The sequence below is a fragment of the Anas acuta genome, chromosome 4, assembly GCF_963932015.1.
Source record: "Anas acuta chromosome 4, bAnaAcu1.1, whole genome shotgun sequence".
NCBI lineage: Eukaryota > Metazoa > Chordata > Aves > Anseriformes > Anatidae > Anas > Anas acuta.
In genome coordinates, this window is record NC_088982.1 from 68302247 (window position 1) to 68328117 (window position 25871).

Sequence of the window (25871 nt, forward strand, 5' to 3'; positions counted from 1 at the left end):
TGAAAATTCCTTGAAATTCTTCTCTTTGCAGTGGTAATACTTAGCACTACTAGTGTCCTACATATTTAAAGCACAGTGCAAACGCTAATTAATCTTGACACCTCATAGGCAACCTGGAGTTGCAATCCTTATTTTATATCTGAGACACTAATTTAGTACCCTGCCTCTGATCAGCTTTGGGGCTCTTTGCAGTTCTCAGAGATAAAAGATAAAGACTCTGACCCTTCCCTTCTTTTTAGTTATTTATTTATGTATTTTTTAATTGTTGAAGTAGTTCTGTGCTGCCAGGTTGCTCCTTTCTTACTTCAGCCTTTTTTTTCCCTTCTGGCTGACCATTTCACTTTGCTCCTTCAGCTAATTTCTGTTTCTCACTTTATCAGGAGCTGTAAATAAAGACTTCATGTTTGGCCACTTTATGTGTAGTTAATTTCTATTTATTTTGACAAGATAGAAAGTATGAAATTATATATGCAATTCAAAGAAGATGCAATAGCTTCCACTGTATGGGATGTAAACTTCTGTGGAAATGGTGCTTTTTAAGAAATTCAGAAAGTTTATAATGTCCCACTTTGAAATACAGCTGCAAGTAGCTGATCACTTAATCTTTCCATTACGTCTTTTTTTCCCAAGTCTGCCTTTCCTCTTTAATAACTTTAATTCAGATGAGTTTCAAAGATCTATCAGGAAAAGTTTCCCACTCTTACTACCACTTAGGCTAGTACTGTCTGTTTTTCACATAACTTTTTTGCTCTGTTATGATATAAAGTGGCCAAAGTCTACAAGCAGCTCTTCAGTATGCTGGAAGCCCTCTTAATGTGAATAAATTTTAAAGCTGTGATTCTAACGTTTCCTTCAGACATATCTAGATTCATGCTTTCTGGCAATGAGATGATATGTCTTAGCGTGATGAAGAGGAAGACAAAGTGGGAATAATTAATAATTATTGAAGATGGACTCAGAATCTGCAGAGAAGGGTGTCAAGAAAAAAAAAAGATTTAGGAGGGGAACTCGTTTATAATGTGATCTATTTCTTTTCCAAATGGAAGAAGACCAGCGTCTTAAGTGGTGTACCATATATCATTCACAGGTAAATAAGATTATTTTGCTAGGAGCAATAAATATTGTATATGCTATCTGACTCACAGAATACACACGTGGGCCTGGATTTCCAGAAGTGATTTCTCAACCAGAGAGGCTGCTTTAGGGTGCATAACCTTAATAATCAAGACCAGTTATTGGACTATCAATGCAGGCTGCTTTCATTATCATGCACAGCTTCAGACACCTGATGTGTGAAGGGCATGGATAAGTGTCCAAACACCTCATTGCCCCATCTGTCCTGTCTGTTCAGCATCCCTACCCAAGAATTTGCTTCTCATTTTTCAACAAAACTGAAATATGTATTTATCAAAATTGTCCTTTCTCAGTTATGTAAAATGTATATATCTGTGCTTTAAGATGGTTTTTCTCCCTTTTTTTTTTTTTTTTTTTTTTTTTACATTCATTTTGTGTTGGACAATGATGGTTGCAGAAACTGAATATTCCTTGTAGTGCTGTAGTGCTGCTACCGATAGAGGAAAGAGAACTTGATCTGTTGTTCCCTGTCCTTGCTCATCCCAAAAGCTGTAAAGTTTGTCTCCCTTTCAGTGCTGTTTGACTTGTGGTGTTCAGCATTTGCATTGCAATATGTAAATGAGCCAGCGTGCTGCTCTCAGATGCCCAGCTGCTTCTCATGAAACAAATATGTTTGCGATGGGTGGCAAATGCAGGAAAAATCACTCTCTTCCTCCTGTGAGTGTTTTACAGACCCAAACACATGCCTCTTATAGGCACGTCAGTGTTGTGGCTGTTGTGAGATGCAGGGGCTGTCAAGAGGAATGCCAGGCAGAAATGAGGCAGGCATCTCAATAGCAGTTTGCAAGCAGAAGGTTGGGCTATGACTTGAGGCCTGATAATGCAGTTAAACCAAGAAAATAATAGACGTATAAATTAAGTGATACTTAGATGTGTAAATGAAGGAGAGATGATTTTTAAATGAGAATTTAAATATCATGGGGAATCAGGGGCTGAACACCTGGTTACGGACTCCAGCACCTGGACATCTTCCTTTCAAGAAACAGTCCTTGGGCACACCTGCATCCCTTGCCAAGGTCACTTCCATCAGTACCTTGACTTTCCATATCCCATCCCTGCACATCTGGACAGCATCCCTGTACTCTTCCCAGGCCATACATCCCTGTTCCCACTGCTTGTGCATTTCTTTCTTGTGCCTCATTTTGCCCAGCAGGTCCTTGCACAGCCATCCCAGTTTCCTGCCCTCAATTTCTCACACATGGGGATGGAGAGTTCTTGCTCTCTAAGAAAAGCATCGTTAAAGAGTTGCCAGCTCTGTTCAGCTCTTCTGTCCCTAAGGACAGTGTTCCAGGGGATCTCATCCGCTAGGTGTTTAAACAGCTGGAAGTTCTCTCTTCACAAGTTCAGAGTCCTGACTTTGCTCTTTGCACTGTGACTTCCAATGCCTCCTGCTCGTTTCCCATGCTTTGTGTGTTGGTGTAGAAGCACTTCAGCTGGGCTATCAGCTCTATCACCTCTTCAGAGGAATCTTTCCTAGCTCCTTTGGGACAATTCACAAGTATTTCCCTGTTGCTTCCCAAGGGGACAGTGTTCCCAGGTTCATTCCTATCACTCAGAGGTGCATACCCTTCCCTCACTGAATCTAGTTCAAAGCCCTGCTAAAATACCCAGCCAGCTTGCTGCCCAGAACACTCTTGTCCCACCTTGTCAGATCGTCTCCATCTGTCCTTCAGCTTTAATATACCTTAACAGCATTCTTGGCTGAATCTGTATGTGCTTGTTTTTCTACATCATTGCTCAAAAACATATACAACCTGATGGAAAAGGGATTGGAAAGTGCAAAATGAGTAAAATAAAATAAAATAAAATAATTAAAAAAATAAAAAATAAAATAAAATAATAAAAAATAAAATAAAACAAAACAAAATAAAAGTCATAGGCCTTTATTTACAACAAAGTAAATTCATTCAGTCCAGTGTTTTTAATGGCTCACAAGTCAGCTGTGATTTCAGTGGTGAATCATACAATTTGATAAAGCAATAGCTAAAATCAGAAAACCATGTGTGCATTATATGAATCTGAAAACTAGCTCAATTGATGAGCAAGTTACTGAGTTACTGCCATCCAGCATTTCTGCACTTTTTTTTTTAATCAGATAAATAAATAAAATATCTAAGTACCTTTAAAGTCAGGTCACATACTTAGGAATTTAATATGGGTTCTGAAGAAAAAAATTGTCTTCTAATATTTTGGATTTGTTGAAGCATCATAAATGGAGAGTTTTTGATGTTCAGAGGACAGTCACTGTCCTGCTTGCACGAAGAGACAAATATTTCTTCTTCATGATGTTTGGAAATCTATTTCGCATTTTCTGCAAAGACAGGAGCATATTAGTCAGAATGAGTTTAAAACCTTCAACCTGTAGCTTTCAACCTGCAACCTAGCAGCTCTCTTTCACTGCAAGGCCAGGGTATTTGATTCCCTCCCACTGACCGTAAGAATTGAAAGCTTGGTCTTGCTTCCTTTGTGTGACTGCAGATCCACGTCAAATTTCAAATCATGCTTCACAGCTGGTACAGCGAAAAGAGAATTTTCATCACAAGACTGAAGGAAAAAATAGTGCTCCAATAAGAGAGATCAAAACTTTAAAAGCATCCCTGTGTGGTCTGGACAGAGTAGCCAAGCAATCCCGATCTGATCTGTAGCATTACAGACCGTTTTTGGCTGCAAATGTTTGCCCACTGACAAGATGTCTCTGTGCTGTTCAGTGTTGTAAACAATTGATAGTTAATACAGAAATTTAATTACCTCTTCTTTATATTTGGGCACCTATGGGAATAAAACATCTACTTGCAGAAGATATTTGCATTCATTAGTGTTACCTTATTGTTATTGATCATTCTGCCTTCAGTTTTCTCTTATCTTTGATCCAACCTGTCTGGGCTATAACAGGTTGATAAACCTGAATTGAAAGCCCCAGCACACAGTTTTATTTTTCCAGATAAGCTTCTGATAGACTTGAGAGTGAAAAGTTCTTCATCTTCCCCAGCCTTCTGCAAGACTGCCTCCCCAAAGACTTGCATGACATTCACAAATGCAGTATATTCGCATATTCAGACATAATCCATGCATTGATAAAGATGGTTAAGTACTAGAAATAATTAAAAATATCTAATTCAATGGTGGCACCATTACCTCTCATTTCCATGGCAGCTTTTAAATGGATACAAATACAAACTGACTGCCTGACAGTGGCAGTGGTCTGTTACTGAAGTATATTGGCAGTCTTGCTCTTGGCACTTGCACACATTATTTGAGTGTTTACAATGAAATTACTTTAGCAAAATTGTAATCATGTTGCTGAAGAGTATAGCAACTTTGGATGACTGTAGACTAATATATTTTCCAAGGTTAACTGTGCTATCTTCGTAGTGCACCTGATTACTTTTTGCTTAGCATGGACTTTGTTTAAAAAAACCTGTTGTGGTTTAACCTGGCAGGCAGCTAAGCACCACACAGCGATTTGCTCACATATTGCCATGCCAGTGGGCTGGGGGTGGGAACTGGAAAAAAGGTAAAACCTGTGGGTTGAGATAAAGACAGTTTGATAGGACAGAAAAGGAAGGGAAAATAATAATAATAATAAACCAATACATATATATTGATATATATATTTGTATACACACACACGGAACAAGCGAAGCACAAAGCAATTGCTCACCACCTGCTAACCAAAGCGCAGCCTGTCCCTGAACAGCAGCATCCTCCCCCAGCTAACTCCTCCCTTTTATTGTCCAGCATGACACCACATGGAATGAAATACCCCTTTGGGTGACTGGGATTTCCTACTCAAGCCTGGTGTGTGATCAGTGCGACCCACAAACCCATCCAACCAACCAACACGGGTAGTTCTGTGACAAGCTCCTGCTTCCAGAGAGACAGAGTGGTCTCCGAAGAAAAAGAAATAATGGCCTCACAAAAACTGCAGATATGTTGCATGACCCACACACTTGGATTACTTCTATAGCTACAGTTCTAATATATTTTTTTTAATTATTATTTTTATTTGTTTGTTTATTTATTTATTTATTATTAAAATAAATAAGCTAAAGTAAGCCAAGTTTTGTTTCAGTGAAAAAAATTTGACATCCAAAAATTTGCATGTGTCCTATAAATTAACATTAGAGCTCTCCGTTATGTTTATTGGTAACTCTGCAAAGTATAAGCAGGGAGGGTACACATTTTATGTATATGGCTCAACTTTATCATAACTTTAGTCTCCTGATATAACTAACGTTCTGTATTTTTCCAAGAAAACTAGATTTCATTTTTATTTTTTTTTTCCTGCATTATTTCTTTGTCTCTTTTTTGTCTTTTTCTCACTAATGTAGTTGCCATTTTCCAGGAGCCTTCCCACTGTCCTTGAGAGTGAAGGGTCTTTTCTTTGCCAGGTTTTTGGCTGCAGCACAACAGTGCAGTCACGGTGAAGGTGGTGTGAGCATGGCCTTCTGCCCCCCTGGCCTTCCTGTGGGGAGTACAGCTTGCAGGGTGGCTGGGACTGCAAACAGCAGCTGGGAACAACCTCTAATTTAAGATATTAATGTGTTTTCCAGTGCAGAAATACTTTTGTTATTATTTTGCTTTAAATACGTGAAGATAAAAGGGTCTTTTCCAGCAGTGGTTTGTGTGTAATGTGCTTGACAGGGGTTAGGCTACTCAAGGGAGCTGTTTCATGCGCTCTGCGCATTACAGGAGCTATCAGCCTTCAGATTATGCACTATGGACTATTATACTTGCAGCTATTATACTTGTGTCATGTACGTTTATTTTCACTGTTCCTATCTGACAATTTTACTCACATCCCTTTATATACAAATTTACATGTGCATATGTAGATATGAAAAGGCAGTCTTGACTTCGTAGTTTAGAAATAGCTAATTCTCAGACACAGAGATGCATTTGGGAAAAAAGTACTTATAGCAAGCAATGCTTGTTTTGCTGAAACACACCAAGGGCTGGTTTAAATGTAAATGCTCTCCTAAAATGAGAGCCAGAGTCTCTGAAGTTTATATAAACTGTAGTAACAGCAGTAATAGTTACCTGGCACCTCTTATAAAATGTAATCCATATATTGCTTATAATCCATAACATGCTTTATGATCTTGGATTTCTTAAAAAGTTGAAAAATAAGCTGCCTATTGGACACTTCTGCATTCTGACTGATAAGATTTCTAGCACATAGAAGGGATTCTTTTGCAGCCCCTTTGTAGACTTCTTTCAGGAATACTCTGTCCCAGACATGTGCTGCTGCTCCTGGAGAGTGTCCATGTCCTGCCCTTGGGCTATGTGAGACTGCCAGCAGGAACAAGGCTGTAGGAACTGCTCCTTTCTGCATCAGCATCTGACTTTGTGGCTGGCACCTTCTTTTTATAGAATAGTCAATATGTACAGAAAGAGCATTAAAAAGGCACATAAAACACAGTTTGTGTCATTTTTACCCTGGTTTCTTCAGGCCTTTGAAGTGCTGGATATCCCCACTCTACTTTTGATCTACACCTCTTCCTCCCTGGTGAGGTGACCCTGCCTCCTTAGAAGAAGATGCCCAGCTATACTCACCTATAAACAATAAGTAACAGCATAATCAGAGAATTTCTCAACAGATCTCCTTCCCCATGCTTAGCTGTAGAGGAAATCATCATGCCCCAGGTAGCTGTGCAAGCATACAGATGGGTTTTAGTTATAGAACCAATTAACAATTATATGTATGTATGCATTTCCATTTTATAACCAGTGCCATTTGGATGGTTGCCTGTTTGCATATCGTATCTTTGCAGTAAGGAGGAAGAAAGGGGATAGGAGAAGAGAATATGGGACTCAAGGGCCCTGTTGATTGAATATTGCACTAATTGCTGGTAAAGTAACATTACTAAGTGGTGGGTTCTCTAGCACTCCTGGTTTTGCCATCTGTAACTTCTTAATGAATTTATTTATTCTAATTTTTTAAACTTGAAAATTCTTATCGGTCACTTACAATAAGTACACCTGCAGTCAGAATACTAGATGTTGTGGGTTCATTTAATCCTTTTTTTTTTTTTTTCTGTATGGAGTTTATCTGCTTGAAGCATGTTTTCATATTTTCCCAGCTGCAAAATCAATACAAGAATAGGAGAGCAAGCTGTATCCCTTTGTCTAGTGCATAATAGAGCTGGCTGTAGGACAGCAGTCCCTTTTCACAGTAGCCTTTGAGATTTTTAAACTAGTTTTCTCGTTTTTTAAACTAAAATTGCTTTCAAAGTTTTACAGAACAAAATAAAAAGAACTGCTTTAAAGGTCAGTTTGTATGTTTTCCTAACAGTTATGAAAGTTATAGAAGAAAAAAAAGAAAGTAAGTCAGGCCACGATTGATTTACTTTGCAATACTTTGCCAGTGGTAAGCAACTCTCCTCAGATCACAGTCTGCAGTTCATACAATATATTTCATACCTCAAAGGTCTGTAAGGAACCAAACAGATTTAATCTGTAAACCTGTTCTATGACATGCTATTTGATTTCCTCTGATGATTTTCAACTAATTTCTCACAAAGTAATCAAAGGAAACTCTTACAATTTTCAGTGTTGATACAATATCCAGTCAAACCACAATTTCTTTTAAAAGATGCTAGTTTTTCCAAAAAAAAACAAAACTAAAAGCAAAAAACACCAGACATAATGGACTAACATCTAAGTAGGAAGATATTTTAGCCATTTAATTTCACCTTTTCACTTTGCTATGATTTATTCTTCCTTAAACGGATATATTCTCAAATATGACAACTTGTCCTCTTGAAGACGGAACGGTTCAGGCATTTTAAAAACTTGATTAGAGATGTTCAAAAAACATGTAGTTTGCAAGAAAGGCAACTAAATAGGCAAGAACCTATCACCTCTCACCTGAGCCATTTTTCCATTGGAAATGGTGAATTTTCAGTAAAAACTTGTAGAGCAGCGGGATATTCCTTTCTCTCCTGCTTCCTGCTGTCATCTTCTGTTGTTGTGTTGGCCTTCATGCTTGCTGTCGCAGTACCGTGAAGGGAAGTTTACTACGAAACATGCAGGCAACCCCCTTGCAATCACCGTTGCTGACATGCAATGTGTGAGCTCCAGCCAAGATCTGTGGCTCTGGCACAGCTGCACAGACCTGACTTTGGTACATCCACTGAGCATCTCAAGAGTCCAAAATTTGTATAATGTGTTGATGTACTTTTAATTCTATGTTGTGTTTCCTCTCATGCTTGCCAAAGGAAGAAAGTAAGAGAATGGTTGGCTCCTGGGAGTGGAGGAGGACAGCTGATAGCTGGCTGTACAGGGCTGTGCAGCCAAAATTTCTTCTCCTACAGGAAAATATCTCAATCAGAAATCATCATCAGTGATTGCTGATGGATTTTCTTGATGTCATGAATTTATTTTTAATTCAATGACACGCTGAGACCTTCTGGGTGCAAAAACATGAAACTTGTTCTCTCGACTCACCACAAGTGATGCATTTGCAGTAGCTGCACAGTGACAGTCTTCGCACCTCTGCAAAGCAGAGACTAGCACAAGCAAACCCATCAGCATATATTATCTAGAGTAATGAAAGACCTCAGCCTTGTATGTTTAATTAAAAAAAAAAACAAAAAAAAAAAACAAAAACACTCTGTTTTCTTCCTCAGCAGTGCTGCAGGCTGTAGGTGAGAGCCTTCAAGTGCTCTCCATTTTTTACATGATGATCCTTCATGGGTTTGGTGCTGCTGAATGTAGACAGGAAATTTGGATTTCTTTTTACCAACTATGTTCTTAACGACCTATTGGAAAAGCATAAATAGAAACATGGCTAAATACATTGATATCAGATTATTTTTTTTCTTTTTCAGAAAGAAAAGCACAGGCAGTGGAGTACCTTCTTATAGGAGAACTTAAGGGCTTTCTTCTTTAAAGAAAAAAAAAACACAACAAAATAACTTTGTGGGGGATATATGTATGTAACATTATTATATATCAATTCTAGCTAAAGATCAAGATAAAATGATTCACAGTTTTATAGCCTGCCATAAGCAGAAGACAAGCTTGATGTGCTTGAAGTAGTTTGTGTTGCTAAGGATATATTGTATGGTTGTAGTCCAACTGAGCAATGATCAAGGAATGAATAACTGAAGCCATGTTATTATTCATCAGATAGGAGTCCCTTGCCAACCAGAGATAGAAATCATAATTCACAAAGGTTGCCATGTGAGAATTTAGCTTCAGGAATCTAAATAGACACAAACTGAATTAATAAGTGGCTGATATTTACGGTCGATGAAGAGAGACCTTGAATCCAAATTCATGGAAATATTTTCTTATGCCCAGCAGAAAAATCTTTCTCATATCTGGGGTCAGTTTTATCTGCTGTCCATTGTCCATCTTTCAGCTCAGTTGTGATGATTATGTAGTTGAAGTTTCACAGCGAAAAATAATAGAGACTTCAGGTCTATAGAAATACCTGAGATTAAAGCAGTCAAATGAAAAAGGTAATTTAAACTTTAAAAGTGTTCTATGGCTTGCCATTAGACACTAAATCAATGCCCTTAGGCGTTGTTGCTCTCTGAATCCTTTGCAGTTGGGAGAGAGGAGTAAGGAAGTTACCTCCACAAAGTAATTGAGAACTCGGGTAAGGCAAATTGCCATCTAGGTTTCTGCCTCTCCCAGCTTGGATGCAGTAAAGGGTGGATATCTGGTTAATGGTGCAACAAAGCCTTGCACGTTACCAACAGCCAAGGAAGCAAGCTACTGCCATGATATTATTCCTCAACAAAGTAACATATTCTACTTCCAGGTTTAATAGATCTTTTCATAGCTCCTTCTACAACATGTTCTGGGGACTTAGGCTATGCAGAAGGATGTGTTGCAGGGATCTTGCATGCCAAGGGTAAAATTGTGTTTACAGAAGCTCCTGCTACGGAAGTGTCCAAAAGGTTGAGAGGCAAGGGGGAGGCATAGTTCAAATTATCCAGAAAAATAAAAGGATAGAACAGACATGTTTTAGTATTTGTTCTCAGAAGCATACTTGTTTGTGTGGACTAAACAAGGTTAGGTTGGTGAGACTGTCAGATTTGGTGCTTTACAGAAACTCATCAGGACAAGGCTATCCCCAGGCCAGGAATGTGTTTAGCTCATTCTCTGTTTTCAGTCTGGTTGCCTGAATGCCGATAAGAAAAAGCAGGCACTCTAAGCAAGGCAGACCTGCATCCCCGTAATTGCATGTCTCTGCAGCAGCCTAGTGTACTTACTGGAGCAAATCTCCAGCCCTGAGCACCTGCCATGGCTGTCTGCCTTCTGCTGGGGAGTGCAAAAGGAGCTGGAAGCCTGGTGACATGGCTTCCTCCTCTTGGGCTGTTTTACTGGTTACTGCACCAGTTCAGCCAGCAGCTTCTGCTGTGTCTGGCTCTCCATTGCTGTGCGTCTTGTGCAGTCTCTTACCGCCGTGCAGTAGCTGCAGGTGCTTATCTTCTTGCTTAATATGCTTCTAAATAAGTAAGCTCCTGATTGTCGTAATTTCTTTACTTCTTTCCTCAAATATAATGTTTCACCAGTTCTCTTGCACTTTATCTTCTGCTGTCCAAGAGTAAGAAGAGCCACAGTGCTGGAAAATCTTGGATAAAACCCGTTTTTGTTCCTGCTATTGTTGTTGCAAGCCGACATCTCTCTTTCTCTCTTGCTGTATCAAACACTCACAGCATCTCAGGGACAAGCTGTGCTTTGCGTCTATGTTTTCTGTGCCTTTATGGAATCCAAAGTGTAAGTGTCATTGAAAATCAGCCGCTTCTGTTTAGTTTAGTAATTCCCTTTCAAAGTGAAAACAGATTGTGGAGTTGTACTCTCCACCCCCCTCCCAAAGACATTTTTTTTCCCCCTCTCTTTCTGCCACTGTTGCTGAACAGACAATGGAAACTTGTAGGAAAGTTAAGGAAGATCTCAATTTTAGACTGTAGGGTTTTATAGTAACCTGAATGAATTTACCGAGATCCATGGGCCTCATCCTCTTTTTCTTGTGTATGTCTGTGGGACTAAAAGCTTTGAGGCAAGCAGAATACCAACAGGGATAAGTTTAGTCCTGCTGCTTTCCTTCTTCCCCATGTGAATGTTCCTGTGAGATAATATAATATATTCCATGTAAATGTATATATAGTTATAGTAATATAGAGAGAGTTATGCTTGCATCTGTAACAAAACCACTTATTTAAATCAGAGAAAGGGGGACGGGTGACACGAGGTGTTGAGCCTGCAGACCGAGTGTCCAGACAAAGGCAGCGGAGCAGAAGCCCTGCTGAGCCAGCGCCTGCAGAGCGCACGCTGCCAGGCAGCGCGGCTGGGCTGCCTGCTGGGCACCACTGAGCCATTGGATGAGCAAGGTTCTCATCAAAGGATGGGAGACAAGCCATGCCCTTCCGTTCTCCTCCCCTCCGCTAGCTGCTGCTCTCCCCTTTCCTCTAGCATGCTTAGAGACAGACGCACACACACACACACACAGTCACCTGTCCTTTCTGTGTTTCATTTCCAGTGAGACTGATGAGCTCACTTACATTGTGCTGGATGTTCTTACAGAAACAAATCAGTGCTAAGATATCTGCATCTATTTCAAGATTTATTATTTTGATAATAACAAGGTGGCCTTTCACGTGCTGAAACACAGTAACAAAGAAATATACAGGTATCTCTTCAGCTGCAACGCTAGTTGTGAATTGCTTTCAGTGTAAGAACATTTTCGAGCTTGAATTGGTAATTGCTGGTTCAGACAGGCAACTCTGAGGGATTACGACATAATACAGCTTTGCAACACCCAGTCTGAACACTAAGTGAGCAAAGGCACGTATATTGGTCTGTATTTGCTTGATGATAAAGCAAATATACTGCTCATCCTGAATGAACTTCCAAGCCATTCACCTGAAGGTGTTTCCAATGAAAACCATTGTGCAAACATCCTAAACGCATCTCTGATTAGGCTTTTGAGCTGTGTGGCACTGCTGGTGCGTGGGGAATATTATCATTAGTGCTGTGCATGGTGTGGGACACCCAGATACAATGCAGTGCTGTGTTTCCTCAGAGTTTGAACCTGAAAATGCCTTTTTAAAACACTATTTTATGTCATTTAAAATGTTATTAGATTTTTTTTTCCTGATCAGTCTTATCAGAAGTATGAATAAACACAGCAATGAGGTTAAGTGACTTGATTTTTCACAGTGTACTGTGCTACTGCAGTGCTATCTAGTGCTTCAAAAACAAACAAACAAACAATACAATGCATTTTTTTGTTTGTTTGTTTTTTTGATTGTTTTTAAATTACTCACAGGACACATTCAACATATCCGATGGCAGGGTGAGAGTGCACTGTTTACATTGTAATCTTGTGAATGAGAATGATTAAAATTAAGACAGGCAAACAGTCAAATGAAGGTTAAAGATTGTTCAGAATTTGTTATGCCTTATTCCGTGATTTCATGTGATGCATGAGTACAGTGAAGGATATATTTTTGTGCCAGGTCAGACGGAAACAAACCTACAGTGTTCCTTATTGGCAGAAAAGCAGGTCCTATGAAACATGGTTCTGTAGGAGATGTTCCCTTTTTAACAAACCAGATTCCAAAATTGATATTTTCTTCCAGAAAGAGGTTCAAAAATTGCACATTATTGTCTCTATGTTACTTGTAACACCATATTTAGCCACAACTTTATAGGTCTTCTAAGCTTTGATAGAATCCCAAAAAGGAAAAAAAAAAAAAAAAAAAAAAAAAAAAACATAATTAAAAACAAACCAAAACAACTTATATTCCAAAATTTCTGTCATCTTGGAAGAGTATGATCATTGGCAACTTGTTATCTTTAAGTTTCTTAAGGATTTTCTAACTAGAGAAAGAATGAGATCTTTCCCTTGTCAAAATGCCAAGCAAAAATAAGATCATGGGGGAAATCTTATTTCTGATAAACATTTAGAGTTTAAAGAAAACTTCAGTCATTGACTGAATTGACAGAGGTATATGTCTTTAAAGAATTGCAAATTGTATTTCAATTGTAGTATGATGTTCAATTATACCACTTATCTTCCTTGAAACATTTCATGGTAATCTAGTTATAAAATACAACATCCACTAGCAGGGAAGACTGACCCAGGGTATGATAATGAGACCCACTTTAACCAACTATCAAACACTACCGGAATACATCGCATGGAGCAGCCAGTTACTCAATGTGAAGTTCAGGGAAGTTTATAGATAGTGGCAGTGAAGTTTATAGATAAGTGTTAGAAGAAAGGAGGGTGTCTTGTTTTTCTTCCCAGAATTAGGCAGGCTATGCTACGTTGCTTTTTAAAGTGACAAAAGAAAGTTTGTAATAACAGCATGGTTCTGTTCAGCGTAGATCCTGCATCTCTCTCAGAGAGGCATTCCTTTATGTCATTCATGTCTCTTTAATATGCAAAGAAATTATAACTGTTTGTTGCTGCTGTTGCTTTTCCCTTGAGAAAACCGTATGTTCATTTTGCTAGATCGACATGCATGTTATTGGCAGGTGTCAAAAATGCAATTACTTCTCTTACCAACTATACTTCTACATATTCCATTTACTTCCAACTACTTCTACGTAAGCTCTTGAAGGCTTTTACGGTTTATCTCACAAGCAATTCCATTTTGTATCCTTTCATCCATTGTACTGGGACAAAGTTGGAAACAGTTTAAAATTTCTGTGATTATCTGGGCAAAACTTTGTTTTTCCACCTCCACACACACCTCTGCAAGTCATTTTTAAAACTGCTAGATCATTTTATGTGGGCTTTCAGAACTGTAGCTGTGTTTAAATGTGAGAGGCTTTTTTTTTTTTTAAAGTTATATTTTGTTTGTTTGCTTTAAATATCTTCAGATACTTGCTACCTGACCCAGGTAACATTTTAGGTTTTGTCTTGTTTTTTGCCTTCTTTCCACCACCCCTACCCCTTTCCCCCCCCCCCCCCCTCCACACCTTGCACTCTACTACAACTAATTTACTTAGTCTTTGACTTTTTGGACTTTAATTACTGGTGTTAGTAATTTACTGTTTGGGGATTCTTAGATCCCATACCTGTGCTTTACTCTTTATCTTTGCATCGTGTTTTGAATGCGTGTAGTTAGAGTATACTATGAGAGGTGAGACAGCCATTCTGTCAAGCCGAAAAAACCTTGCTTGGACAATGCACGGTGTGTGTGTTCATTGCATGCTGGGTTTTTGCTGTTGTGGTATTTTGTTGTTTTGTTGTGGTTTTGGTGGTTTTTGCTGTTGTTGTTTTCAGATGTTTTTCAATGCACCCTAAGGATAGCATTCAGGTTTTGTTTTTGGTTTTGTTTTTTAATGGTAGTTTCTGAGCTTTCTCACGCAGCTGGGGAGCTGGGGAGCTTGGCAAAGGCCTACAGAATAAATTTTGTATACTCCATTTCCTTGTGTACAGCCAAATTTTCCTATCTGTTGGTTTATACGGCACTATATCTGCAGGCCCACTTTGAAAAAATCATGAGCATTATCCCAAAGAGCATTAGTTTGATCACTAGAATTAATACTCTACAATATAAACTCCATTAACAGGTATTTTGTTTCTCTCTGACCTCACTTGCATCTGAAAGAAAGAAAAGTACTCTGAAAGTCATTCAAATGCTCGTAGTTAAGAGAAAACAAACAAATGAGCACACGGCAGACAATCTGGTGCAATTAATATAAGACCTGTCAGGAGGGGATATTGTAATAAAATGAAGTGACAGTGCTGTTCCAGGGCTAAACTTAAGGTTTCGACTCCAGGCAGGAGATGACATTTATGCTCCTTATAACTTCCATTTCAATGACAACCTTCATTTATGAAAGACGAATGTATTTTGTTTTGCAGGTAGAAGAGAAATAAAACCTGTTCTTTTCCTCAAAGGAACTGGCTTAGGACTTTAAATTACGGTGGCTGAAACATTAGGGAAAAAAGAAAGCTTACAACAAACACCAACCAGCTGCTTCTGCTGTATTTTTAATATGTACAGCTCTATTAGACTGGTTTATTAATACATCTGCAGGTATCTTGCAACAGGGGCCAGATGGCTCGGGAGATGGAAAATAGCACAAAAAGGGTTGCAAGTAGCAATCTAGGTCAGAAACAGCCAAATTGTGTTGTCATCTGATGTCTATTCAGTAGCCAGGAGGAATGAATCTGGAGAGAGGGTCTCGCTCCAGAGACCTCATGGTCCTGTGGCACCAAGACTCCACAAGTATTTCTTCCATATAAGCAGAAGACACAGAACATACAGAGACGTTGGCAGGTAATTAGGCCAGTGAGCTCTTCACGTTAGAGATGATGCTACATGGTAGGATGCTGCAGGATGTTTTTATTTTGGGGAATAACAAGAGGCCAAGTTCAGCCAGTGACTCAGGCTCTATAGGTGGGAGTGTATTGGTGTCCACAACAGGTCCTGGGCTCTGAAACACACATACACCAGGTTTCCAAAAACTGGCATCAAGAGCCATGCTTGACACTTGTCAAGAGACCACAGGCTAAAGTGATTTGTACAGGCAGTAATACGATAGGCTGCATTTTGAAATTTACATGACTGACTCTATGGTCCTGAATTGCAAATCAAAGTGCATTGTTAAGGAAACCCTTTTATCTAGGTTTTCTGAAAACCTAGAATACAAATATTAGGAAAAAAAAATAAGTGCCAGGCTTTGTGCTTGCCTGTACTTTTATCTTCGTAAAGTTTAGAAGTAGTTTGTTGTTTTGAATTTATGAGCTATGAAAACTGGCATTATTAGGTGACAGCAGGCAAAAATGTGAGAAGTTATGATTCTGCAGTCTTAATAAAGCTGGTGTAAAATGAGTTATACAGACACAATACAAAACTGATCCTTCTTTCTCTGTTTGATGGGGCCATAAAGAATCATGGTGAGATTCATCATATGACCAGACCTGCAAACACTTGCTGTAATGGTCAGAGCATGCTGTAGGCATTTTTGTCCAGAAATACCACTTGTTTCCTGGTGTTGCCTGGTCACTTAGGGTAGGATGACATGCTCATAATACAATATGTGCTGTATGGAAGATCCTTTGCATAACTCCTGGTTTCAAGCATCAAAAGTAAAATTCATGAGCTTGGAAAAGCTGCTGAGGGTGGCCTAAGGAGGTATCCATGACACCAAGATAAGCATTTCCCTGATCTCTTTCTCTTGCAACCCTCTAAGGTTATTTGTACCTTGCAACTCAGTTTGTAATAAATCACTCTGATAACCATTTAGAACAGCCGTGGCCTGTTGCTGTACCTCAAATCCAAATAATCCCCGATTCTCTGCTTCTCAGGGCATCTGTTGAAATTCAGACTCCTCATCCCTGAATGTTAATGGACATGGCTGTCAAAACAACCACACAGTCTTTTTCAAGTAATTATTGTTTGGGGATTTGTACACATGATCTTTTGGGGTGATTTTTTTTTTTTTTAATTATCATTTGTTTGCTTAGTTATTCCTCATACTTTGTTGCTGTTAGCCCTGCAGATGATACTGAAGATAGAAAACTCTGAGATTTCAAACTGGAGTAGGAAAAGGGCTGGATATTGAGTAAATCCAAAACCAAAAGAAAAGAAAAAAAAAAAAAAAAGAATTGCTAAACAAATGTAATTTTGGGGAAAGAATCTGTAAAAGCACATCAGCCTTGCACTGTGGAAGCATTGACATTGTTCTCTAATAAAGTTAGAGAAGTTCTGGAGATCACATTGAAGAATCAGACAGCAGCAGCATGAAAGATTATTCTTAACAAGATCCAGTACTAGAATAATTATTTAGTTCATTTTCTCTTTCCTCGACAGGGGCCTTTGAGACAAAATAGAAAAGAAATCCCCCACAAAACCCCTTCTTACTAGCCACCTATGAAACAAAGTAAAGCTCCTGGCCAAGAGTCAGCTTATGTACACTTGTAAAGTAAATGATGTTAAAATACAGAAATAAAGGCCAGATCCTTAAGTGTTTTAAATAGATCTACCTCCATAGCTTCCCCAGACCTATAGCATGTTACATTTGCTGAAGATTTGACTCAATATAATGAGTACAAATACCTATAAAAATAAAACATGTAGAAATTGTAAATAAATATTAAGACCTTTATTATATAATGAACTTAAAATGTTATTATGTATATTGTCAAATTATTTCGTGGAATAATATAATTATCTGATATGAAAATACAACTTTATTAGCATAGATTAAAAGAGTAGTTATCAAAGTTATTGCTAACATGATCAGACAATAAGATCTATTCAGTGAAACATGAGCTGAAAGACTTTTGGAGGTGTAAGCAGTTATTTCAAGTCTAAAATTATACCCTCCTGTAAGAATTCAGGTGGAAGAGTCAGATCTGCAGTGTTAAATCTAAATCCAAGAATTAGTTTCTACTATCCAATGGTTTCTAACCTGATCTGCACAAGGAAATAAGTAACTGCCATATCTAAAAATAAATAGCTATAGAATTTATGTATCATGCTCTCATGCTGTCAGAAATGTTTGAGTTAGATGTGAAATTACATCTACCATAGATAAAAGTAAGTAGAACAAGAAGGTCCTTGGCTAAAATTGTGTACATTTGCCTATAATATATTAAATGTAAGGTCTCAATCAAATGCTTTAACTCACAGAAGAACACATACAACTTCATAAATTAATCATAAGTTCATTTCGTAATTGCTGCAGCTATCTTTGACTCATACTAAGCGTCCTACCTGTAGAGAGTTCTGCAGCTGTGTAATGTCGCTTGTAATGGATGGTGATTTTTTTTTTCTCATCTGTTAGCAGCTTTGGTCACGTACTTTGGTTTCCCTTTACTATTTTTAAGGAAAGTCTTTGCTGTCCTTTAACTCTCCACCTCTCTCTTTTCTCTTGGCATCACTTATCTTTATCACACGTCTCTTTTAATCTGCTCCAAAATTCACTCTTGCTTTTTCTCTGTACATCTCCTCACAGTTCACACATGGTAATGTTTCATTCTCTCACTCACATGTTACTCAGTCACTTCCAATGCTCAGGAGGAATAGAGGCTTTTCACACTGCCTGCTGTCTTGTGCATTTAAGGGACTGTATTCATGGCACAGAATAAAAACTATATTTGGGGGTAACTAAATGCACTAGTGAAGCAGGGGAGTGTACTGACTGCAAGGCCTACGTGAGTATAATACTTCCTAGAGCTGAGAAATTCTCATACTTCACCAGAGCAACAGGGAACTGAGAGGCTCTGAACGCTTTGTAGGAGCATATGAAGAAATTTATGAAGAATACAAAGAATATGTAAGTATTACATATAAATATTCTTCAGCTGACTTCATCAAGCGCTCCTTTTGCCTTGTAGAGGCCTGAAGATTTTCCAGACCTGCCTTCTTCAATGCAACACCACTGATGACACACAAAGACCTTTTACAAATCATTGGTTAAGAGATATAAATAGAAAAAGCTCTAGTGAGTCCTGGCTTTGGCTGATTTCTCTGATGATTGCACACTTAGCTTTACCGCTAGCTATAGCAATGGCACTGCTCTATTCTTCAGTCTTGAATAGCTAAACCAAACAACACATAACCATGGCAGTAGAAGTGCTATAAATACAGACAAACATGCTAATAATCTTGCCCATTTTGGGGGGTAAATAGGCTGAAGTAAAGCCATGCTCAGGTGATTAGTTATTATGCAAATAACTGGAATCGCATCTCAAAGTGCTATATCATTTTGTAGTCTGAATTTGTTAATAAGCTAATCGCTGTGCATATTAAAAGGGATTCTTAAGGTATTTACACATGCACAATAGATGACTTTCAATCTTTTACCAACTTGGCTGCAATAAAGAAAATCAATTAAATGAAACAAAATGCCCTGTTCAGTACTGTGGATTAGTGCTTGCAGAGATTTCATTAAAATAAAAATCTTCTAAGAAGAAAATCCTAAACTGATAGACTTTGGGGATTTTCTATTTTTTGTCTTAACTAACAGGCTTACGTATTTTCAAACATATTTTCAAATGTGTTTCAGTTAATTTAAATGTTCCACTTGTGTGTTCCTCTTCCTGTCTACCACTCTGTTCACCAAATACAAAATTAATGTAACAAACCCAGAACAAAACTGTAATCCTTTAAACTACACTGAAATCTTGAAAATGGAGAGAAGCAAGAAGAAGTTTCAATAAATAACTTGCTTCTAGTGAATATGGATCAAGTGTAGTAAAATTGGTTCAAAATCAGCCAGCTCCCACCAAACTGCTGCTCCAAACCACCTACCTACAAAATTCCTATTTTACCTTCTTTCTAAAACCTTACGGATGTTATTCTATATGAATAAAATGAAGTTGAAACACCATCTTCATAAAAAAGAACAAATAAAATCTTTCCTTATTCTTCATCACTCTCTCCCTCAATATGCCTTGCTGACAAGCAGTGGACAAATACAGTATTTAAACATTTAAAATATTAAATCTCATGATAGGCTCAAGAATAATAACGGTCCTGATTGCCACCTTCTGGGGATGAAGGAATTGTAGGAGCCAAAAGGCACAGCACTGTTTCTTCTGGTCATCAGAACAACAGTGTCTTATGGTAGTTCCTCTATATACACTCCTTCAACCATCCACACAGAATAAAAAGATATTGCACATTGGTATCATTCATACATGCAGGGAAGGTTCACACCTAGCATGCACAGACACAGATTTCAGAGCTGTCTTCTGATTTTAGCACCAAGGTTGACCTGTAACTGCACAAGCTGTTCAAGCAAGGTGGTCCTCAAAAGCCAGTTAATTCAATACTCTAGGAGGATAAATATGCTGCTAGTTTAACAACTGACTGCAAAAGTTCTGCTGAATACGGTGACAGCTGATGCTTCAAAGGAAAGAAGTGTTAACTAAATTTGCTGCTAAATGTCTAATGTTTTCAATTGCCCTTACTTACAGATTCAATGCTTTAGTTGCACTAAAATAGGTAGAAGTATTTTTGTTGCCTGCAATAGGCTTTCCATAGCTCTATGAGCATGTGTGTGTATGTCCATGTATGTGCATATCCACATTCAGTGAAAGTCCACTTTTTTCTTTTTTTCTTTAGTGAAATGGTGCAGAGGCATGAAGGACCATGCAGGTGCAGCTTCATACTGGAACAGTCTACTGATATTTTCCTCTCGGTAAAGATTTCCACTCAGGGCAATAGGAGTTTTACTGATGATCTCTCTTGGTTTGGCATTAAAATACATATATACAGTATCCACAGCTTGTGGTTAAATCAAACATCCTGGCTGTCCAAAGGGTTACATTTCTAAGAGCTGATGCCATGCCTGATGGATTCTTATTCACTACAGTTTATATATATAACATTCAGATTAAAATTGTACTGGAGGAAAGAATAGTGAAACATCAGGGTATCATGTTGAGGTTGAACAATTATAATACAACTAACTACACTGTTTAAATATTCATTTTTATGAAAGACATTCATTATGTTCTTCATCTGGTAAGTCGCTCTCACTTATGCCTCACTCCAGCATTCAATCTCTGATAGAACATTGGAAAAAATCATAAAATATTTAAATACTCTCATTATGTTTTGGATAGCTTGTATTGACAGTGTATCCCATGCTTCATTTACAACAAAGCTTACAATTTTTGCCACTTAGAGAGACATGCAGCTCCTCTGAGGCAGAAAGTATTTGCTACTAGGAGTTAAAATGAGCATTGCTGGGAGAGCATAGATTGAAAACTAAAGGGCCCTTGACTTCAATGTAGGTTAACACTCTTAAGACTTGCACTGAACCATTATTTTAACTTATAGGGTATATAACATTGTTTAGAGACACTGCATGGCATCCAGCGTAACATACAACACCATCCAGAATAATATGTAACACCAGCATGACAATGGCGTGAAATGGAATCCTTGTACATTAAGGCTTTTTAATCTCTTTTCTTGCCTCTTGTTCTGTCTTGCACACTGCAGCTTCTGCCAGTTACTGTACAAACCTAACAGGTACATCTGTAATTTCGCACACTCACTAAGGCACCTATTCTTGAATGTGTTACTGCATCTTTGAATTGCAGCGCTAGCGTTATTTTTGTTATATACCTGTTTTCTGCCTCCCTAGTGAGAAGAAAAAAAAAATCCTTGCAGAAGGGAGGGCATGAGGCTATTAGAACTGTATCACCTTTGTCTTTGTACTGAAATCCTTTCAGTAAGAACAAGCCATTATTTGAAGCTAAACTAAAAATATTATATGTATATTATGAGACAGGGGGTAGCCACAGAAGCTCTGGAGCTTTCTTTTGGGTAAGCCCTTCAAATCTGAATTCTTCTCTGAATACTCTGAGGAAGGCTAAGCTTTTCCAGACCACAACTGCCTCCAAATTCCCTGTAAAATCAGACAGGAACATTCTGAATGCAGAGGAATGCAGCGCATAATCACCAGCCACCATCCCTAGCAGCTGAAGAAATCAGTCTTGGCAAATTCCCCTCAGCACAAATTTAATATGACGCTGGTTTGGACACGACTCCAAGAGCTGGCAGGCCTGCAGTGAGAGGGGAGGGGGCTATGGTTTACTACCCCCGAAAACACACACACACCATGCCCAGGACCGAGGGCAGTGGCAGCTCCCTCATGAGGGCAATTGTTGCCCTCTGGCCACCACCTGACATGGCCGCCACCTGACATGGCCTCCCTCCTCCAAGCACCTCAGGTGTGCAGCCACCGGCCTTCCTTGCCTCTCACAGCCCCTCCAGCCTGCAATGTCCCTACAGTTGTCACTGCAATCTTATCTTCGAGGTGTACCCTCAGGCCCTGTGTAATATTTTAAGGCACAGATGGGGAGTTTCAACACTTTTTACGTGTATTTATGATGAGCAGAAAAGCTGTAAATGAGTATGAGATGTAAAATGAATTTGACTTCAGCCTTCTCTGCTCTCCTTATGCATGTCACACGTCCTGGGATATAGGCTCGTCAGGGTGTGGTGTTTTATTTTTGCAAATGTTTACAAAATGTTTTGCCCAACAATGACTTATTTTTGATTTGAACCTGAGGTTCTAAATAGGGCTGTAATCACAGAATCATAGAATCATTAAGGTTGGAAAAGACCTCCAAGATCATCTGCTCCAACCATCCCCCTACCACAAATATCACCCACCAACCTATGTCCCAAAGTACCACATCCAGCCTTTCCTTAAACACCTCCAGGGACAGTGACTCCACCACCTCCCTGGGCAAACCCATCCCAGTGCCTGACTGCTCTTTCTGAGAAGAAACGTCTCCTAATTTTCAACCTGAACCTCCCCTGGTGCAACTTGAGGCCACTCACTCTTGTCCTATCACTAGTTATCTGCGAGAAGAGGCCAACCCCCAAACTTCCTTTCAGGTAGCTGCAGAGAGCAGTGAGGTCTCCCCTGAGCCTCCTCTTCTCCAAACCAAACACCCCCAGCTCCCTCAGCCTCTCCTCACAGGACTTGTGCTCCAGGCCCTTCACCAGCTTCGTAGCCCTGCTCTGGACACGCTGCAGGGCCTCGATGTCCTTCTTGTAGTATGGGACCCAAAGCTGAACACAGTGCTGGGGGTGCGGCCTCACCAAAGCAGAGCACGGGGGACGATCACCTCCCTGCTCCTGCTGGCTGCACAACTCCAGATAAAAGCCAAGATGCCATTGGCCTTCTTGGCCACCTGGGCACACTGCTGGCTCATGTTCAGGTGAGCATCAATCAGCACCCCCAGGTCCTTTTCCTCTGCACAGCTTTCCAGCCACTCTGCCCTAAGCTTGTAGCACTGCATGGGGTTGCTGTGGCCAAAGTGCAGGCCTTAGTGCACTTGATGCAAGCCAAAGTGCACTTAGCCATGTTGAACCTCATCCATTGGCCTCTGCCAATTGATACGACATGTCCAGGTCCCTCTGCAGGGCCTTCCTACCCTCCATCAGATTGACACTTCCCCCCAGCTTGGTATCATTTGCATATTTACTGAGGGTGCACTCAATTCCCTCAGCCAAGTCATCAATAAAGATATTAAAAGGGATAGGGGATGTTTGTGGAGTGTCAAATGCAAGGTCAGACTCTTCCTGGGGTTTGAAGGAGCTATGGCAGTACAAATAACAATATACTTTATTAAAGCCCCATTCTCAGCACACTGAATTTACTGAGAGGGGATACTGAGCATTTCCCAGCAAGCGTTGTTGCAGATAACCTCACAACATGGAAGATAAGCAGGGTAAAATATGATGGGACCATACCATCTAAAGTATCTAGAACTGGATGAGGGAACAGGGTGGGGCCTGGAGCTGGAGAGACACTTCTATTTTGGGATTGTGCTGTCCACTGAAAAACAGCAGGCTTTTCTGGAAGTAAGGAAGGATCAGCATAGTGGTGAGCGAACATTTGATTATTGGATATCTGCATTGGAGTGTGAGGAACAAATGTAACTCATTAGTTTGTTCTGAAACAGAGGGTTGGTTTTCTTTTCCTTTCACAGATATATTGTCAAGTGTTTCTACAACCTGCCCTTATATTTTATTTTTTTCCTCCATTAAGCGTTTCTCTTTCTTTATATTCATTAATCATAAATGGGAGAGTATTGCTTATTAAGAGTACCTTGAAAGCTGTCTAGTGAACTCCCAAATTCTAGATGGATGCATGTGGGATCATTTTAATAGGGAGCCTTAGTTGCTAGCAACAGCATCTGACAGACTTGTTATAATAATAACGCATTCCCTGCTTGATGCTTTTGCAGCAATGACTTATTTGGTAGCAATCGTGAAGGATTCTTAGAAGAACAGACCATTGGGCAGGATGAAGAACAATGCCTCCACAAATGCAGGGTAATCAATGATTTCTATTTTCTGAGCAAGAATAGTTTCAATTGTACTGCAGTCAGAATTCCCTCTGGTTGAATAAGTTGCTGAAGTGGAAAATTTTATTTAGCAGCTTTTGGTATGAGTCTCACAAATCTCCACTGAGTGGTGTGGTACAAAAAGCCTGTTTTAGCTGACTGTTAAGTTCTGGCTCCTACCTGGGTGAATATTGTGAGAGGTTGCAATAACCCTGCAGGGGCATTCTATAAGCCCCTTCCCACTACCACAGAGAGCAGCCACGTGTGGACTTGGACAAGACCTTTTGTGGGAAATTAACCAGGCTTCTAAACTTCCTTATCTATAGCTTCAAACTAAACAACAAGGATTCTTTAACATGACAGAGCTTTGCTTTCTTCTGTTACATAACGGTTCACCAGAAACCCCTAGACTTACTTCATTGATTAACAGCAAATCAAATTTATACCCTAAACATTTTTGACTAAGTGCCAGGCTGACCAGAGATGCAGGAAGCCCCAATGTCAGTTTTACTGATACTTCATCTATTTCTCCCGTTCTGTGTAGATGTGTATATGTATATACCAGTGTATATACATGTATATATGTGTATATACCAGTGCACATTTATATCAAGAGCAAGAAGTTGCTGTGACCAAGAAGTCATGCTTCCTACATACAGAGGTATTTCCTAACATGATAATTAACGTCAGAAAATGCCAACTTATCAACGTGCTCCAAATTTGACCTTACTCAGACCAAACAGGTGCTTAGGAAAAGCATTTCCTTTGGAAATGGGAAATTGATTTTCAAGTTATCTTACTACTTGATTGAGACTAAGCTTTCAAAGTCAACCTTCTGTGTGAATGGTCTTCTGTGAGGGGATAGGTCTCTCCTTCTGGGGATGTTCTCCTCTGTGTAAAGTACTTATCTGCCTTGGTGCAAACTTGTGATGATCCAAATCACTGGCCCATGCTCAGGTTGCTGGAAAGGTCTCCTCTTGGATTCTTTTTTTCACTCATATTTTAAGAGAAAAAGATTTTATTGTGAAAGATTTGATTGTATCCTGACATAGAAGAGGAAAAAATTATATGCTGAAGTATAGGTGGAAAGGGAAGGCTAAGAAAATGTATTTCCATTTACAAATTTCACTTCGTTATTTTACAGTTACCTGGGTAAATGAATATATACATTTTCTGGCCAAATTAGAAATCTATGACTAACCCATTGCTAACATTTCTATAAAATTTCTGGAGGTACAATCTATGGAAAGGTGAGTAAAATGTGTCCTAGCGCTTCTACATCTACTGTTGTGATGGGTTCAGCTGGAGTCTGTGAGACAGAGTAGCAAGACAACTGCCCTTTCTTCTCCTCCTTCAATGTCATGTTCTGCATTAGCTGATGCTGGCTGGATCTACAATCCTGTCCTGTGCTCCCCCCTGGGCTGGAAGACAAATGAGAACACCTCAGGAAGAACCTGACCGAATAACAGTGATGCCAGCTGGAAAGGCCACCCATCATTTTCACTGCAGTAGGTTAGCATCAGTGGCCTCCCTCTGAGCACAGCCATTAAAAAAAAAAAAAAACAAAAGGTAACACTTTTAGCCTATTGTTTGGAGTTACCGGAACATTTTAATTGAAGCAGAACAAGCAAAGGCAATTCAAAATGTTATTAACTGCTTGTCTGCATGAGGGATACATCTGGACAGCATACTAGCGTCTTGTGAAGGGATACCCAAGCTAGCTCTCTCTGAGCTAGTTCAAGTACTGCAAGTAATATAACCAGACTAGCATGGCACTCTGCCCAGACTAATTTATCTGTCTTTTCAAAGGCAGGAAGTCTGACAGGTCTGCTTTATTCAGTGCCTCAGTTGTCACTAATGAGCGCTGTGTAACTAGAGCCTCTGAACAGCACAATAATCAATTTAAAACAGCTCTTGCAAGAGCTCCTTGAAG

General features: G+C 39.3%; 1 long non-coding RNA gene across 1 annotated transcript in view; it reads left to right on the plus strand.

Annotated features, from left to right (window-relative positions):
* LOC137855282 (uncharacterized) overlaps positions 1-21932 on the plus strand; it is a 180714-nt gene extending 158782 nt beyond the window's left edge. Inside the window, exon 4 of the long non-coding RNA XR_011095670.1 lies at positions 20190-21932. This is a non-coding gene — a long non-coding RNA (uncharacterized lncRNA). The remainder of the gene's footprint in view (positions 1-20189) is intronic.
* The last annotated feature ends 3939 nt before the right edge of the window (positions 21933-25871 follow it).